This window comes from Heloderma suspectum, chromosome 13 (assembly GCF_057233095.1).
Source record: "Heloderma suspectum isolate Gila_16-S chromosome 13, 16-S_ref, whole genome shotgun sequence".
In the NCBI taxonomy this organism is placed as follows: domain Eukaryota; kingdom Metazoa; phylum Chordata; class Lepidosauria; order Squamata; family Helodermatidae; genus Heloderma; species Heloderma suspectum.
Genome location: NC_139470.1, coordinates 2,140,257 through 2,158,898, shown reverse-complemented (window position 1 = coordinate 2,158,898; position 18,642 = coordinate 2,140,257). Strand labels below are relative to the sequence as shown.

Here is an 18,642-nt window from a genome sequence, read left to right as displayed (position 1 = left end):
ATACGGTGCTTTTCTGTCGTGTTTAAAGCAGCTCAGGACGAGACGGCGGGGGCGAAATTATGACTCTTCATTAGGAGAACAATGTCTAGCGTGGCCTGGTTATGTTATGTAGATAAGTATAGTCCAATATAATTTTAAAATTAAAATAATTATATGGGGCTGAGCTCTGAAGCAGACGTCGCTCCCCCAAACCAGCTCCGTGCTGTCGAGTCTAGCCCCGTTCAGACGCTTCGCCGCCTGAGGCGCCCTCGAGGCGGGACTCGAACTGGCGACCCAGGAGCCGCCTCCGCTCCCGCCTTTCCGCGCCTGCGGCCTCGCCTCTTCTCCTTACGTCACCGGCAGAAGCCCCGCCCCTCCCGTCGATCCTCTCCCGGCCGTCTCCTTTCTCGACCGACCCCTCCAGCACGGGACGCGCGGTCTCCATGGCAACAGAGGCGCTTCCCTCGCCTCACCCCTCCCTCCGCCAAACCGGCGAGTAAGTGAGAGGGCGGAGGCCCCGCCCCGCCGCCCTCCGTCTCTCCGGGCCCCCACCTGCCCGGCGGAGGCCACGCCCCCTCGCGCTCGCCGGGCTGAGCTGGGCTGCGCCGCGCGAGGAGGCGGCGGCGAGCGCAGCCTGCGAAGGGGGCAGCGGCGCTCGACGCGCGGACCCAGGTGAGGGCTGCGGGTGGTCTGCCCGGCCCCTCCCCCTCGCCGCCTGGCTGTGGCCACTCGCCCGCCCCTCTGGGGACCCCTCCCCAATTCCTTACTCTTGACAGCCCCCTCCCCAGACCCCTCATTTCTCCTCCCCCCTCATAATTTCTCCTCACCCCATTTCCTCACATTTATGGGACCCCCCGCCCCACAGATTCCTCCCTCTTCCCTGAGGCCCCCTCTCCCTTGTCCTAATAGTTCTGTTTCCTCACAGCCATAGGACAGGCTTTGCTTCCTCGGCTTCTCATTCCCTGACCGTTATGGGCGCCCCCCAAAAGAGCAAGCCCTTTTCCTTGAGGCAGTCACATTCACCCCCCATGCCACTTCCCTTGCACCTATGGGACGGCCCCCCAGCCATTCCCAGAGTTCTTCCTAGCCCCTCACTCACTTGATTCCTGCCTGCCTTGTTGAATTCCCCACTTCCTTACACTTACGCCTCCTGTCTCCTTTAAATATTCTCGCACACACACACCCCGAGTTTTCTCTTCATTTCTATTTCGTTTGCACCTGTGAGACACTCCCTAACCTTCCCTCTGCCATCTCAATCTCCTTCTCTTAAGTCTCCCCCCACTCCCTAGGGACACGCTCCCCCACATGCAAGCCCCTGTCCCCTTTTGCAACCCATATCTCACCTTCCCTACGTGACCTTCTCCCCCAGTCCTGATCCCTTCCCCCATTTTCCTTTTCCTTCTGAGGGAGGGGAGGTACACATTTTTGCAAGGGAGGGGACTGTCCCCACATCTCAGCTGACACTGACTCTCTCCCCCACATCCCCCAAATCTTTTCCAGCCTGGCAACAGCCCATCCTGCCTTGCGTACCCCCTACCCTTGCTCTGCTTTTTTGCTTTGCAGCGCTGCTGAGACCGCTTGGGGAGAAAGAAGAGGAGGAGAGCCTGCCATTGCATACAAAACCTTTCATCCGTGTAGAGAAGTCGGTGGGTCGGTGTCTGCTTTGCCTTTTTCTCTTGCAGTGCTTCGCCGAAGGGCTGTGTGGAGGGTGGGTGGGTGAAGGATGCTCCTGGCAGACTTGGAAGAAGGAAAGCCCCCCCCCCGCCCCCTTTGGGCTCCAAAGCTCTCTGGAGAGATTTGCTTTTTCTCCCTCCCCTTCTTGCCTTGCTGTTAGTTATGGACTCTCCCTTTTCGGTGTCCAATAAGCCAGACCCTTGTGATAGGATTAAAAGCCAAAGCTGCAAGGAAAATAACAACAAACGCTTGAGCCAGATTGGGGTTCTCTGCTTACCCCTATTTTCCCAGCCCCCTTCTTGGTCCCATTTCCCCCTCTCAGTTAGCTGTCAGCAGGACAAAGGATTGAGCTGCTTGCTTATCAGTCAGGCAGCTTTGCTTGGATTGTTCCAAAATGGGATTTTAAAAAATTCAACAACGAAACAGCTAGTCTTCATCCTACCTCCCTTAAAAAAAAAGAAAATCCTAGACTGCTATTTCTGGAGTTTCTTCCTTCTGTGCACTACCTGTAGTATTAAAACCTCATTAAAGCCTCATGGGATAATTAAGTGATTCTGACATCTGTAATTTGTCTTACTGCATTTGAGATGCTTACACTCCATTGAGCTATGTTGTTAATGTCATTGTTTATCCTCTTTCTCCTTCAGAGATAATTAATAATTTATTTCCTATGTACAGTAAATAGGGTGTGTGTGTGTGTGTGTGTGTGTTTGTGTATGTATGTGTTGGGGGTGGGTGGGGAGAAATCCTGCTGTGTGCTTGTAAGCTATGAAGGCAGGGGGGTATTGGGTGGGAATGACAGTATCCCTTCCGTGGTTAATCTTCATAGTTATGTGTAATGACAGACTTCCTCCAGCTTCCCCTAGTCTTGTTTTCTAATCTGGCTTCATATTTTGCATTATTGCTGATGCCAGGGTAAAATGTTGTATTAGCTCCTCCCTAGTTGTTGTTGTTGTTGTTCTTGTTCAGTCGTTAAGTCATGTCCGACTCTTCGTGACCCCATGGACCATAGCACGCCAGGCCTTCCTGTTCTCTGCTCCCTCCCAGAGTGTGCTCAAATTCATATTCGTTGCATTGGTGATGCTATCTAGCCATCTCATCCTCTGCCGTCCCCTTCTCCTTTTGCCTTCAATCTTTCCCAGCATCAGGGTCTTTTCCAGGGAGTTTTCTCTTCGCATTAGGTGGCCAAAATATTTGAGCTTCAGCTTCAGTATCTGTCCTTCCAATGAGCACTCAGGCTTGATTTCCTTGAGGATGGACTGATTTGACCTCCTTGCAGTCCAGGGGACTCGTAAGAGTCTACTCCAGCACCACAGTTCGAAAGCATCAATTCTTCGGCACTCAGCCTTCCTTATAGTCCAGGTCTCACAGCCATATGTTGCTAATGGAAAAACCATAGCTTTGATTATACGAATCTTTGTCGGCAAGGTGATGTCTCTGCTTCTTATTATGCTGTCTAGGTTTGCCATAGCTTTCCTCCCAAGGAGCAAGCATCTTTTAATTTCATGGCTACAGTCACCGTCTGCGGTGATCTTGGAGCCCAAGAAAATAAAATCTGTCACTGCTTCCATTTCTTCCCCTTCCATATGCCAGGAAGTGATGGGGTCAGATGCCATGATCTTAGTTTTTTTAATGTTGAGTTTCAAACCAGCTTTTGCACTCTCCACTTTCACCCTCAACAAGAGGTTCTTTAGATTCTCTTCGCTTTCTGCCATTAGGGTGGTATCATCTGCGTATCTGAGGTTGTTGATAATTCTCCCAGCAATCTTAATTCCGACCTGTGATTCATCCAACCCAGCATTTCTCATGATGTACTCTGCATATAAATTAAATAAGCAGGGCGACAATATACAGCCTTGTCGTACTCCTTTCCCAATTTTGAACCAATCGGTTGTTCCATGTCCAGTTCTTACTGTTGCTTCTTGACCCTCGTACAGGTTTCTCAGGAGACAGGTAAGGTGGTCTGGTACTCCCATCTCTTTAAGAATTTGCCACAGTTTGTTGTGATCCACACAATCAAATGCTTTAGCATAGTCAATGAAGCAGAAATAGATGTTTTTCTGGAATTCTCTTGCTTTCTCCATGATCCAGCGAATGTTGGCGATTTGATCTCTAGTTCCTCTGCCTCTTTGAAACCCAGCTTGTACTTCCGGTAGTTCTCGGTTCACATGCTGCTGAAGGCTAGCTTGTAGGATTTTGAGCATCACATTGCTGGCATGTGAAATGAGCGCAATTGTATGGTAGTTTGAACACTCTTTGGCATTGCCCTTCTTTGGAATTGGGATGTAAACTGACCTTTTCCAGTCTTGTGGTCACTGTGGAGTGTTCCAAATTTGTTGGCATATTGAGTGCAGCACTTTAACAGCATCATCTTTTAGGATTTGAAATAGCTCAGCTGGAAGACTGTCATCTCCGCTAGCTTTGTTGTTAGTAATGCTTCCTAAGGCCCACTTGACTTCACCCTCGAGGATGTCCGGCTCAAGTTCAGTGACCGCACTCTCATGGCTATCAGGGACATTCAGATCTTTCCTGTATAGTTCTTCTGTGTATTCTTGCCACCTCTTCTTAATCTCATCTGCTTCTGTTAGGTCCCTGCCTTCTTTGTCCTTTATCATGCCCATCTTTGCACAAAACGTTCCCTTGAGATCTCCGATTTTCTTGAAGAGTTGTTTTCCTCGATTTCTTTGCATTGTTCATTTAAGAAGGCCTTCTTGTCTCTCCTTGCTATTCTCTGGAACTCTGCATTCACTTGGATATATCTTCCCCTTTCTCCCTTGCTTTTCGCTTCCCTTCTTTCCTCAGCTACTTGTAAAGCCTCATCAGACAGCCACTTTGCTTTCTTGCACTTCTTTTTCTTTGGAATGGATTGAGTTGCTGCCTCCTGAACAGTGTTACGGACCTCTGTCCATAGTTCCTCAGGCACTCTGTCTATTAGGTCTAATCCCTTAAATCTATTCCTCACTTCCACTGTATATTCATCAGGGATATGATTGAGGTCATACCTGAATGGTTTAGTGGTTTTCCCTACGTTCTTCAATTTAAGCTGAAATTTTGCAAGAAGCAGCTCATGATCTGAGCCACAGTCAGCTCCAGGTCTTGTTTTTACTGACTGTATAGAGCTTCTCCATCTTTGGCTGCAAAGGACATAATCAATCTGATTTCAATATTGACCATCTGGTGATGTCCATGAGTAGAGTCGCCTCTTGTGCTGTTGGAAAAGGGTGTTTGCTATGATCAGCGTGTTCTCTTGGCAAAACTCGATTAGCCTTTGTCCTGCTTCGTTTTGTACACCCAGGCCATGCTTGCCTGTTATCCTGGTTATTTCTTGACTTCCTACTTTGGCATTCCAATCCCCTATGATGAAGAGGACATCTTTTTTTGGTGTTAGTTCTAGAAAGTGTTGTAGGTCTTCATAGAACCGATCAACCTCTGCATCTTCGGCCTCAGTGGTTGGGGCATAGACTTGAACTACTGTGATGTTGAATGGTTTGCCTTGGATTCGTACTGAGATGATTCTATCGTTTTTGAGATTGTAGCCCAGTACTGCTTTTCCCACCCTTTTGTTGACTATGAGTGCTACTCCATTTCTTCTAAGGGATTCTTGCCCACAGTAGTAGATATGATGGTCACCTGAATTAAATTCGCCCATGCTTGTCCATTTTAGTTCAGTGATTCCCAAGATGTTCAGTCTTGCCATCTCATGTTTGACCACCTCCAGCTTACCTTGATTCATTGATCTTACATTCCAGGTTCCTACACAATATTGTTCTTTACAGCATCGGATGTTCTTTTCACCACCAGACACATCCACAGCTGAGTGTCCTTTCGGCTTTGGCCCAGCCGCTTCACTCTGGCGCTACTTGGAAATGCCCTCTGCTCTTCCCCAGTAGTGTATTGGACACCTTCCGACCTGAGGGTCTCATCTTCCAGCATCATCTCTTTTAGCCTTGTGATACGTTCCATGGGGTTTTCTTGGCAAGAATCCTGGAGTGGGTTGCCATTTCCTTCTCCAGTGGACCACATTTTGTCAGAACTCTCTGCCATGACCTGTCCATATTGGGTGGCCCTGCATGGCATAGCTTATGGCTTCACTGAGTTACGCAAGCCCCTTCTCCACAACAAGGCAGTGATCCATGAAGGGGCCTCCCTAGTAGGGTGTTTTAAACTGGTTCAGTTATCGTAATTTGTTGCATGTGTTACAGGGTACAGGGTGAAATTCTTGAGCTCATATGCATCTCCAGAGGGGTATTTAAAGAACAAGGACCAGGGGCTCGTATCATTAATGGATCCTATCTTTAATGGATTAGAAACAGATTTTGGCTTTTAATTGAAGCAGCAGCCCCCCATGATGCTGTGTCCTGTGGTGACAGTAGTGTTGTATGAAGGATGTGTCTATTTCGTGATTAAGGCAAAGTGTTTAAAATGATGATTTGGCTGTATAGCTTAGTATTTGTGTGAGAAGAATTCTTCAGTATTGTCTTCTGAAAGGGCAATCATTTGACTCTGTTAATTTATCTATTCATCATTTAAAAGCCATAATAGTTTACGAATTAGTTATACATTGGTCAGTTACTAGCTCTGTAAAATGTTTAATTTTGGGTGCCATAGGATTATGTTTTTGTAATTTGAAGCTGTGGCATTGTCAATATGTACAGCTATCACCTTAGGTTTCCTGTTTATCTTTCTTGTGATGGTGGCCTATTTACTTCAGCAGAACTTTTTTCAAGACCGTTATGTTTGGGATCAGGGTATTTTATGTGGCAGTAATCTTGGTACTAGTTACAACAGTATATCTTAATGTTTGTGTTCTGTCTGACTGTAACTTGACAATTTAAAGGCAGTTTTCTAGTTGACTAGAAAGGCATTACAGGAGCCAGCCTGGTTTTGTGGATGCTGTTTGATCAGGTTCTGAGGCATCTGACTTCAAATCTTTCTCAGCCATGGAGCTCTGCAAAACTTGCAGAGGGGTAGCTCTTGTGTGAGTCTGTTGCAACAAAAACAACCAAGAGTCTTGTGGCACCTCAAAGACTAACAATTTTATTCTGGCATAAGCTTTTGTCAACTCTGTCCACTTCATCAGATACTTTGTGGCAGAGAGCGAGTGTGATGTAGTGGTTAGGGTGTTGGACTGGGCCTTGGGAGATGTGGTTTCCAGTCCACACTCAGCCATGAAGCTCACAGGGTGGCTTTGGGCCCATCACTGACTCTCAGCCTAATCTACCTCAGAGGGTGGTTGTGAGGATAAAATGGAGAGGAGGAGGACCATGTAAGCTGCCTTGGATTCCTTCCAAGAGGAAAAAAGGTGGGATATAGATGTAATAATAAATAAAATAAGCAGCATCCTTTACTTAGCACACGGGACAGAATGCTCCAGTTACTTTCGGCAGCTGCTAAACCTTCCTTGTTCCAAGGGCCTTGGCTTGGAGTGTAGGTGGGTGGAGGCCTCTAGGAACATTGGACGCTGCCTTATCCTGAGTCAGATCCTTGGACCATGTGGCCCAGTACTGTCAACACTGACTGGCAGCAGTGGCTCTCCTGGGTTTCAGGCAGGATTCCTTCCTAACCCTACCTGTAGAAGCAGGGGATTGAACCTGGAACCTTCTGCATGCAAAGCAGATGCACTACCACTGAACTATGGCCCCTCACCCTGGTGAATCCTGTGTGGTAAAGCCTCCTCCCTGCTCTGCCCTGTCATAAGATGTGCGTCCAAGGATGAGGGTGATTTGTTTGTGCTGGCTTTGGGACCCTATTTCCCACTCTTGCAAGGAGCTGCCTCAGCACCATAAGTCATAAGCTTGGGCTCCAGAAGTGCTGTAGAAATGATGGTCCATTACATTTGTTGCAACAGAACGGTCAAACAAGTCGTCCACTGGACATTGTTGCTCATATTCTGGCTTTTAGCATTGTTAACCAAGACATCCATGTTGTGTCCAATCCAACATTGCAAAATAATCTTCTCTGGTGGCAGGAGCATGCTGCAGGTGTTCTGAATTTGCAAATTAAACATTCCCCTCAAGTTAACAGAGCTGCATGTTATTCCCCTATTTGTATGCCATATTCAGTTTTAGCCACAACTCACTTCCACAAATTTCCTGCCTATTGTGTGATAAACTGAGCAATTTAATCTGGAAGGGCAGGTGCTCTCTTGACCTCTGGTTTATAGAAAGTTTTGCATTTTCAACATTTGAAGTAGGATTAGGAAAAGTCTTTGGCAGATGGCAGGAGGTGAACTTAATTGTTATACCACATGGTATCCAGTTCATACTCTTTCAGGTTTGATTTCTCTCTCCCCTCCTCCCCACCCCCAACCTTATCCCAGCATCTCTGATGATGATAATTTAATGCGGATGCTCTTGAGCGTCTCTTTTCCAGGTACTTTGAATGATACAAATCTGTTGCATGCAATATTTAAATGAAGTTGGCATCGCCATTCAGGGATTGCAACATATGGTCATTGATCCATCATAAATGACTTTTTCTCAGTGGCAATAATGAGACAATTCATGGCAAGAAGAAGACTGGATGATGTTTCCAGGGCAACTGTAAAGTCCTGTCAGCTGCTATAGGCAATGGTTGTTTAAAATATGCATATATACATACAACACACACACACACACACACACACGTACACACGTGAGCACAGCTAACCCAGGAAGTTGTTCTGCCTCAAGCAACTGCACCAAAGTCTGTGAGGTGCACTCCAAGGATCTCTTTCTACATGATGTGCGTAACCTGAGAAGTATGCCCCAGCATCCCCTACTACGTTACAATAATACTTTCCTTAAGTGGCTAAAAACAATAAATATAACATAAGATGAACAATGAAACAAATGTCAGCCTGGAGGCTTACAATCTAAATAAACAGATTTATGAGGAGAGGGAAGGAAGGAAGATGGGATGTGGAAAGTCAGTGAAGGAAGAGAAGCACTAACTGCGCAGGCCTAGGCGTAGCTACTCAGAAGTAAGTTCCACTGAGTTTAGTGGGGCTTACTCTCAGATAAGTGTGCTTAGGATTGCAGCCTCAGTTAAAATTTCAGCAAATTAAGAGAAGGCCTGGGAAAATAGAGGCAAGATTACAAGAGAACCTGGATGCAGCTCTCTGACTGTGTGGCTGCCTCACTGGTAGCCCCTAGGAATATTGGTGCCCCAAATAACTGCTTGTGTTGCTTTTGCAGTTAGGCTAGTCTGACTGTAGTCCATGAAACTATGCCTTCATACTTTTGCTTCCTTGTAAGGTGCCGCAAGACTCTGGTTTTGCTGCAACAGGCGAACACAAGGGCTACCCCTCTGGAAACCACTATGCAAAGAGTGCTCTCTTCTCCCCACCCCCTTGCCTGCCCACTGTTTTTGCAAGGCAAAGCGGACCATTGGGAGAATGCTCAGCACTGTTTATTTGTTTATTTAAAATATTTCTTGGCCGCCTTTCAGGGCAGAAGCCCTCCCAAGGCAGTTTATAGCAAAAAATACATAAAAACAGTTAAAATATTAAAAATCATAAAAACAATAAAAACAACAATAAAAGCCAACAATAAAACAAGCAACAATGTTAACGGCAGTAGCAGCAACAATAGCAGTCCTATCAAGAGAAGGCCAAGGTAAAATGATATGTTTTCAAGGCCTTCTTAAAAGCCTGCAATGATGGAGTATGGCAGACCTCTGATGGCAGCTTGTTCCAAAGGTGTGGGGCCACTGCAGAGAAGGCCCTCTCACGTGTGATCACCCACCTGACTGCTGTCATGGGTGGGCAAATGAGAAGGGCCTCTCTTTCTGATCTTAAAGCGTGGGCAGGCTGATATGGGTGAAGGCAGTCCTTCAAGTCACTTGGTCCCAAACCGTTTAAGGCTTTAAAGGTTAAAACCAGCACTTTGAATTGGGCTCAGAAACACACCGATAACCAGTGCTGCTTCTCTACTATTTTAGGTCATACTGAGAAAAAAGGTGAACTTTACATGTAGTGCTGATAAATGTGTGCTGTTAGACTGCTAATGTAACCAATGATAATATCACAAGCAACCCTTGCTTTTTTGGGATGGGGAGGCGGTCTTTGATTTCTTGTAAACGTTCCTCCAGTGTGTTCCATGAATGCAAATGCATTTGTTTTGGCTGTTCTAGTACTTGATTATGACAGAAAATGGGGCAGCTGAAGAGGAGGAGGAGGATCTTCCCCTCCCTGCTTAGAACTGCTGGTTTATATTACTGCCAGCTGTTGCTACAGTTCATTGGCCAAGGATAGATGAGTAATGCTTTCTTGATAAAGATATTTCAGTTGTTTTAATAATTTCATTTATACACGATCACTGGTGCATAAGGGTAGTCCAAACTATATTGATTTTAAATCTTACAAGCCTGGGCAGCTTGCTCTGATAGAAGACTTCTGAAATTTTACACTGCATTCTGTGATGCATTGAGACCAAAGTTCCTCTCTAGCCTTTTAAAACATCCTGGTTGCTTTTGCCCATCCATGTAGACCTTGATCCCATGTACATTAGGGCAGCTGTCTTATATATAAGCATACGTTTCTCTTTAAAGCATACTGTGCATGGATGGTGCTGTTTCAATAATAATTTATTCACCAGAATTGGTGTTGAATCATCTGTTACACTTGGCCCAAGATCCGGGCCACAGGGCAAAAGATGTGCCAGTTTTTCTGGTCAAACCAGTTAGGGAGTTTGCAATAATTCAGGTGTAGATAATTTTAGAAAACATCTCCCATTAGTAGTGTGCCAACACAACCTCTGATGATCTGGAGGTAGCACTGTGGATGCCGTCTGTAACAAGGCAAAGACATTGTTGACCTTGGCTGGGAATATCACAGGTTGGTTGAATCCTTTGTATCTTGGAGCGTGTTAGCGGCCGTGGGTGCATGTTGTGATTACAAAAAAAGAGATACAAGTTTAAGGTAGTGGATTTTTTTTAGAGCTTTTGGTTCTGATTTATAGATGATTTATGGTGGGCACAAATAGAGGATGGTATCTTGGTTATGGCCTTCCTGTGTGCTTCCTGTGGCTAATTGGCTGGGCTACGCAGACCTTTGACCTGATCCATAGGTGGGCTTTTTACCAGATCTTGGGGGTTGGGAATCTCTGCCCCAAGGAGCTTCCAATCTGAAGTTTGCCAGTGGATGCATAACAGAAGAAAATGTTTAGGGAAACTGAATGAGCACTAGATCTAAGACTTGTTCAAAGATTGGGGCAAATAGCTATTAAAAAGCAACCAATGCACAGTGCTCTTCTTACAGGTGTCTTTTGCTGATTTGCAGCATGTGGGTTTTGGACTTTGAGGAGGTGTTCCTCCTTCAGCTGCTTTCCCAGCTCTGTGCTTCTTCCTTCAGGGACTAATCCACAGGCCCTTATTGTCTGGCAATCCAGCTGCCATTCTGAAATGCCATCCAAAGGGCTATGCCATTTGCCTTATTTGGGGCTCTCTTGTTCCATGATATCAACAGGGCTGTAATCGTTGAATGGCTGGAAACTGTGCGTGGGCTACTGGTTGTGTTTACATGGCAAGTTGGCTCTATGGTTAGGGTCTGAGATAGTTTCAGGGCTTCAGTTTTTGAACCTGTTGATAAACATATCATTGTATGTTCATGTAAAATGTATTTATAATTCCTACAAGAGTGCTTCGGATGTATTTTAATTGTAAACATTTACCACATGTGAGAACTTTTCTTTCCAAGCAGATATTCTCTCAAAACAAAAACAACACACTTTGAAGAAAGCTGTTTGAAGAGTGAACAACTCAGTTTACTACTTCAGCTTTTATGGAAGTCCACAGTATTTCATTTATTAGGCTACTGTTGCACTCTTGTCTCACTTGTGGTTATCGGGTTGGCCGCTGTGGGAACACAGTGCTGGACTAGATGGGCCTTTGGTCTTCTGAAGTTCTGGTATGGTCCTAAACAAATCTTACCACTAGCCCCACAATCCTATACAAGGCTACTTAAAATTAATTCCCACTGGGTTCAATGGGGCTTATTCCTAGGTGAGCGGCTATGGGATTGCAGCATACAACATGTTAATTTACAATGAAATAGAGTATTATTTACACTTTCTTAGAAGAAGGCCTTGCATCTCCTTGTCACACTACATTTTGACGCTTTTCTTTTTTTACCTATAGAGGGAATGTGTTTAAAATATTCCCATGTATGGTCTTTCTTACGGCCAGAAGCCCTGACAGTGTATGCGGTTACGTATGGGACTACGGGAACCTGCACACTGGACACTTTTGTCTTCTCTTCCATCCAGTACTGCTCCATCCTGTGTAACTGACTTGGTCCAGCCCTACTCTCAAGAAAACGAGAAAACAAAATTAAAAAATTAAAGAAAACAAAATTAAATTTTGTTTAATTTAAACAAAATTAAATGCCCATGACTATTAGGTGGAAGTGGGCTGACTAAAGCAGTTTGTTTTCATCAGGTGAAAATGAGAGGCCTGTATTTGCTAGGTAGAATGTAAATATTAATATTTGAGAAACGATCAAACTGGTTCTTCATTTACATAGAAAACTCTCCTTTATCACAATGTGTCTGGTAGAGACATTTATTCCATTTGAAGGTAACTGTAGGGCTAACATACTTAATTTAATGTCACTCCGTATTAGCCTTGTTGTTCTCAGAGAAAATTAGTATTTACATTTTTTAAAAAACCTAATTTAAACTGAAATCCATTTTAAATGTTAAAAATCTGGCAGTTTTTAAATTCCAGTTTTTATCCACCCTGTTAAGTAGTATGGCATGAAAAGGATAGCTGAGTTACATGGCTCCAAAGTCATCTAACATATGCAGAAAAATGTTCTTTTTTTTTGTATAGACAACTAATGAAATTTAGGTTTCTCTGGCTGAGTGATTAAAACTGGGTAGAGAATACAATATTTTCAGTTGCCGTCCTGAGATGTGTAACACACAGTATAATTGATTAATAATACATAGCGTTATGAATAGCAAAATAATATGTAGCATTATGAGTGAATGGCGCTCAGCTCTGTGACTGCTGTCCCTCATTTGGTTCCCTCGGGTGGGGATGTGTGCTTTTGGCTTACGGCTTAATTGTGAAATAATGGAGCTACTGTCAGGAGAATAAAGCGCTGCTTTGCAGCCTATGAAATACTTCAGAAGGATCTGAGGAGAATAGGCACTTGGTGCAGTATCTAGCCATTTTGTAGTATGCCATGGTTAAGAGGTAAGGCTGCATGTCTGGGCATGCAGTTGCAAGAAGTTCACAGCGGTAGTGGTGATTGTAGTCTTCAGCATAGCCCTTGCTTTGAAACTAGTATTATTAAAATCTCTTGTCTTAAAATGTTTTAATTGTTTTAATTATGGGGTTTCATTCTTTTGTCTTGGTGTTCACCACTCCAAAAGCTCTGATGGGGAGCAGTATATACATATTGTAAATAAAATAAATAACCATCATCATAGCACCATCAGTGTGCATGGTACTTTACAGAGTAACAACAAAAGACATGTCCCTGTCCCAAGGGGCTTGCAGTCTAAAATGCAACACACAAGAGACAACAGACAAAGGGGAAGCAAGGATAGGAAGAGCCATGCTGGATCAGGCCAAAGGCCTGTAAAGTCCGACATCCTGTTTCCTCTAGGCCGCATTCGGATGATAGCAGGGACGAAAGAACTCATTGTGAGTTCTTCCCCCACCCCTGTGCATGCCAGTCATGAGACCATGATTTGCATAATTACCCGCAATGTTGTCTGAACCTGGTGCGTAGTGTGGTGGGGTGGCTTCTCACCCACCCTACAAACCCCTATTGCAAGCTGGGTTTGGATGACACAGCAGCCCACGCTTCATCGCGGGTATTTATGAAAATTGCAGTCATGCAACTGGCACAAACCTGGTCATAGTGGTCAAGCAGGACATGAGGGCAGTAGCCCTCCCCTGCTATAGTTACCCAGCAGTTGGGATGTAGACGTGTGTTGCCTCTGATCCTGGATAATCAGGGGGGAAACGCGCAAGTTATAAGAGCCGAGGTGATTTTCTGTGATTTGTGCCCTTCCGATAAGAACAACCAAGAATCATTCCCTAGATAGAGACATCATATGGAAATCTTCCTGGTTTTGTTTTAACACAGTGGTCTCTTTCAACTGAAGTAAACTCTAAATGCATGTAACTCACTTTGTTCATTGCCCCTCTCTCTTTGCTTTCTGCACAAAATTAGACTGTAAGCTCTTCAAGGCAGAGATCTCTCTGTCTTCATTTGTTTACGTTACACATAAATACATGTGCTTATGTGATGCTATATAAATAAGCCATCACTTACAAGTAAAATTGTATAGCTAGCATCTTGTTGCTTAAGAAAGTCATAGAAACATAGAATAGTAGGGTTGGAAGGGTCCTACAAGGCCATCAAGTCCAACCCCCTGCTCCATGCAGGAATCTAAGTCAGAGCATCCCTGAAAGATGGCTGTCCAGCCTCGTCTTGAATGCCTCCAGTGTGGGAGAGCCCACTACCTCCCTAGGTAATTGTTTCCATTGTCGTATTGCTCTAACAGTCAGGAAGTTGTTCCTGATGTTCAGCTGGAATCTGGCTTCCTGTAACTTGAGCCCATTATTTCGTGTCCTGCACTCTGGGATGATGGAGAAGAGACCCTTGCCTTCCTCTCTGTGACAACCTTTCAAGTACTTGAAGAGCGCTATCATATCTCCCCTCAGTCTTCTCTTCTCAAGGCTAAACATGCCCAGTTCTTCCAGTCTCTCTTCACAGGGCTTTGTTTCCAGTCCCCTGATCATCTTTGTTGCCCTCCTCTGAACCCTCTCCAGTTTGTCTGCATCCTTCTTAAAGTGTGGTGCCCAGAACTGGACACAGTACTCCAGATGAGGCCTAACCAGTGCTGAGTAGAGGGGAACTAGTACTTCCCAGGATTTGGAAGCTATGCGTCTATTAATGCAGCCCAAAATAGCATTTGCCTTTTTTGTAGCCACATCACATTGTTGGCTCATATTCAGCTTGTGATCTACAACAATTCCAAGATCCTTCTCTCTTGTAATGTTGTTGAGCCACGTATCGCCCATCTTGTAACTGTGCATTTGGTTTCTTTTTCCTAGGTGCAGAACTTGGCATTTATCCCTGTTAAATGTCATTCTGTTTTCTGCCTAGCACTCCAGTCTATCAAGATCCCTTTGAATTTTGTTTCTGTCTTCCAAAGTATTGGCTATCCCACCCAATTTTGTGTCATCTGCAAATTTGATCAGCATTCCCTGCACCTGCTCCTCCTCCAAGTCATTAATAAAAATGTTGAAGAGCACTGGGCCTAGGACTGAGCCCTGTGGTACCCCGCTCATTACCTCTCCCCAGTTTGAGAAGGGCCCATCGATAAGCACTCTTTGAGTCTGATTCTGTAGCCAACTGTGGATCCACCAGATCGTTGTTTCATCTAGCCCACTTTGTGGTAGTTTGCTCATCAGGAGATCATGGGGCACTTTGTCGATACCTTTGCTGAAGTTGAGGTATATTATGTCTACAGCATTCCCACAGTCCACAAGGGGGACCTGATCCAAAAATGAGATTTGTCTGGCAGGATTTGTTCTTGACAAAGCCATGTTGGCTTCCAGTGATCACTGCATGGTTTTCAAGGTGCTTACAGATGGATTGCTTTATGATCTGCTCCAGAATTTTCCCAGGGATTGATGTCAAACTGACTGGTCTGTAGTTCCGAGGTTCCTCCTTTTTACCCTTTTTGAAGGTAGGGACAACATTAGCCCTCCTCCAGTCCTCTGGCACTTCCCCCGTCCTCCATGATTTCTCAAAGAGAATGGACAGCGGTTCTGAGAGTTCTTCTGCCAGTTCCTTTATTACTCTAGGATGCAATTCATCTGGCCCTGGAGATTTGAACTCATTCAAAGTAATTAGGTGTTCCGTGACCATGTGCCTATCGATCTCAAGCTGCAATCCTGCCCCTTCAGCCTGTACTTCGCCTTTGCCAGGGGGGTCATAGACCCCCTTTTGGGAGAAGACTGAGCCAAAGTAGGAATTGAGCACCTCTGCCTTTTCTTTGTCCTCTGTTATCGTTTTGCCATCCTTATTTAATAGCTGAACCACCCTTTCTTTCCTCTGCCTTTTACTATGCACGTAGCTGAAGAAAGCTGTTTTGTTGCTTTTAGCATCCCTCGCAAACTCAGCTCGTTCTCAGCTTTAGCCTTCCTGACACCATCCCTGCAATTCTGTGCTACCTGCCTGTACTCTTCCTTTGTTACTTGGCCTTCCTTCTACTTCCTACATGTGTCCTTTTTTGTTTTCAGGTCATCTCTCAGCTTTTTGTGAAGCCACATTGGCTTCTTCTGTTGTCTTCCACCTTTTCTTCTTGTTGGAATTGTTTGTAATTGTGCCTTGAGAATTTCCTTTTTTAAAAGGTGCCACCCATCTTGGACTCCTTTTCTCATTAGAGTCATTTGCCATGGGACCTTACTTATTATTGTTCTGAGTTTATTAAAATCAGCTTTCCTAAAATCTAGGGTACTCATTTGACTATACTTGGCTTTTGCTTCCCTTAGAACCAAGAACTCAAGTATAACATGGTCGCTTTCCCCCAGATTTCCTGTAACTGCTACTTTACCCACTAAGTCATCTCTGTTGGTTAGAATCAAATCAAGGATAGCCAATCCTCTAGTTCCCTCCTCTACTTTCTGTAGGAGGAAGTTATCCGCCACACAAGTCAGGAATTTCCTGGAGGGGCCATGTTTTGCAGAATTTGTCTCCCAACAAATATCGGGGAAATTGAAGTCCCCCATTACTACTATATCATGCTTCTTTGAAACATTGGTTATTTGCTTTTCAAAAGTTTCATCCTTGTCTTCTCCTTGATTGGGTGGCCGGTAGTAGACTCCGACCACCAGGTTCCTTTTATTCTTTGCTCCATTTATTTTAACCCAGATGCTGTCGATGGGGCTACCAAGCTCATCCTCCTTTATTTTTGTGCAGAGATATGTATTTTTCACATATAGTGCAACCCCACCTCCCTTTCTGTTCCTCCTGTTCTCTTTGAACAAGTTATATCCTTCAATTGCTGTATTCCAGTCATAAGAGTCATCCCACCAAGTCTCAGTTACACCTGTCAAGTCATAATTTCCCTCCTGTATTAAGAGTTCAAGTTCGTTCTGTTTGTTTCCCATGCTCTGGGCATTAATATATAGATATCGAAGACCATGTGCTTTATAGTCTGGCTTTCTTCCTACATGTGTCTGAAGACTATTATTGGGTGCTGCTAGAGCTGTTCTCTCCATTGTGGTGCATGAGCCTTCATCCATTGTTACCCCCAACTTTACATCTCCCTTCCCTGTAGGATTCAGTTTAAAGCCCTCCTGATGAAGTTCTTCATGCTGTGGCCAAACACATTTTGGCCACAGCAGCCTTTGTGAGGTGCAACCTGTCCCTTGCCAACAGTCCATCTTTCAGGAAATATAGCCTGTGCTCCCAGAATCCAAATCTCTCACACTGGCACCACCTTCTTAGCCAGTCATTCACCCGGAGTATTTTTCTTTCCCTTTCTATCCTTCTCCTAACTACTGGAAGGATGGATGAGAAGACTATCTGGGCCCCAAAGTTCTTGAGTTTCCTTCCGGAAGCTTCAAAGTCTGACGTGATTTCGTCATAGCTCTGCTTGGCGATATCATTTGTTCCCACATGGATGAGAAGAAAGGGATACCTGTCAGTGGGCTTTATGAGTGCAGGCAGCCTTTCAGTCATGTCTCTAATCTGTCCTCCCGGGAGACAGCATACCTGGCAAGTCCACGGGTCTTCGCGACATACTTGGGTTTCGATCCCATGCAGCAGAGAGTCTCCCAGTAGTACTACTTTTCTCTTGTTGTTGTTGTAGGCCTGGGTTTCATCACCTCTGCTTGACTGACCTTCAGCCTCTTGCTCACTCTCATGCAGGTTCCCCTGTAATTCTTCCTCTGCAGGCTGTCCTCCAGTCTCATCTTCAAGTACCTGGAATTGGTTCCACAGCTCCACTGCTTTCACTGGTGCAGAGTGGTGTCTAGTTCTTCTTCTCCTGTCACCATTTTCCAAGGAGTATCCTCTACTGAATTTTTCCTCACCTCACCATTTCCCACTTCTGCCTCAGCTTGCTGTTGCTCTTCAAGCTTCTGGTCTTCACTTAGCTGCTGTAGTTCCACCATTCTGTCTAAGAACTCTTCATGTTCTCTTATTCCCCGGAGGGTTGACAGTCTCCGTTTCAGTCATCTTTTTCTTCCAGCAGCGTGATCAACTTGCACTTGTTGCAGGTGTAGGCCATGTTGTTCTCAGGCAAGAAAACAAACATTGCACACACCTTGCAGGTCACCACCACTGGAGAGTCTTGTCCTCTTTTTCCTTAGCCTCTTTTCCCTTTTTGTGTCTAACTTTCTGATTGTTCTACAGTAGCCTGTGCCTGGTTCTCTACTCACTGGAGGTTAAAAGCAGAGTCCCACTGGTATGGAAGTGTGAGTTACAAGAAAAAATATTTTTTTTAAAAAAATGTTAGGGGCCTCCCCCTTGGCCTCCCCTACCAAACTCCCCTGGCCAGCTCCTGTTTGCTCGCTCTGGTCGCTCTCTCTCTGGGAGCTTGCTTGCTTCTGTAGTCCCTGGACCAGCTGGAGCAGCTTGCTCTGCTCTGCTCTGCTCAGCTGGGATGTGGGAAACAGACTGAAGCTTTCCGCCCACTCAGCTGCTGGGAGTACTCAGGCCACACACCCCCAATTCAGTTGGAGCTCTCAGGAACACCTGGTGAGCCCACAGCCACTCAGAAGGATAAAGGACAGCCCCCTGGGCTTTCTGCAGCCCACTTACCTTTTTGCCTCTGTCTCCTTTGTCTCTTGTTCTACTGCAGCTCCCTTGGCCAACTCCTGTTTGCTCCCCCTGTTCGCTTGCTCTGGTCGCTTGCTCTCTGGGAGCTTGCTTGCTTCTGTAGTCCCTGGACCAACTGGAGCAGCTTCCTCTGCTTTGCTCAGCTGGGAGGCGGGAAACAGACAAACAGGTCTTTGTAGTGTAAAGTGATATGTGGT

The 18,642-nt window shown here is 45.2% G+C and overlaps 1 protein-coding gene across 3 annotated transcripts in view; it reads left to right on the top strand.

Annotated features, from left to right (window-relative positions):
• The first annotated feature begins 361 nt into the window (after positions 1-361).
• LOC146335890 (uncharacterized protein KIAA1671-like) overlaps positions 362-18,642 on the top strand; it is a 41,451-nt gene continuing 23,170 nt past the window's right edge. Inside the window, exons 1-2 of one of the 3 annotated variants that reach the window (XM_084819676.1) lie at positions 412-651; positions 1,543-1,629. The gene's annotated coding sequence lies outside the window, so the exon portion shown is untranslated. Of the gene's footprint in view, positions 652-1,542; positions 1,630-18,642 lie in introns of all 3 variants that reach the window. The other 2 variants (XM_084819675.1, XM_084819677.1) reach the window with 2 other exon arrangements.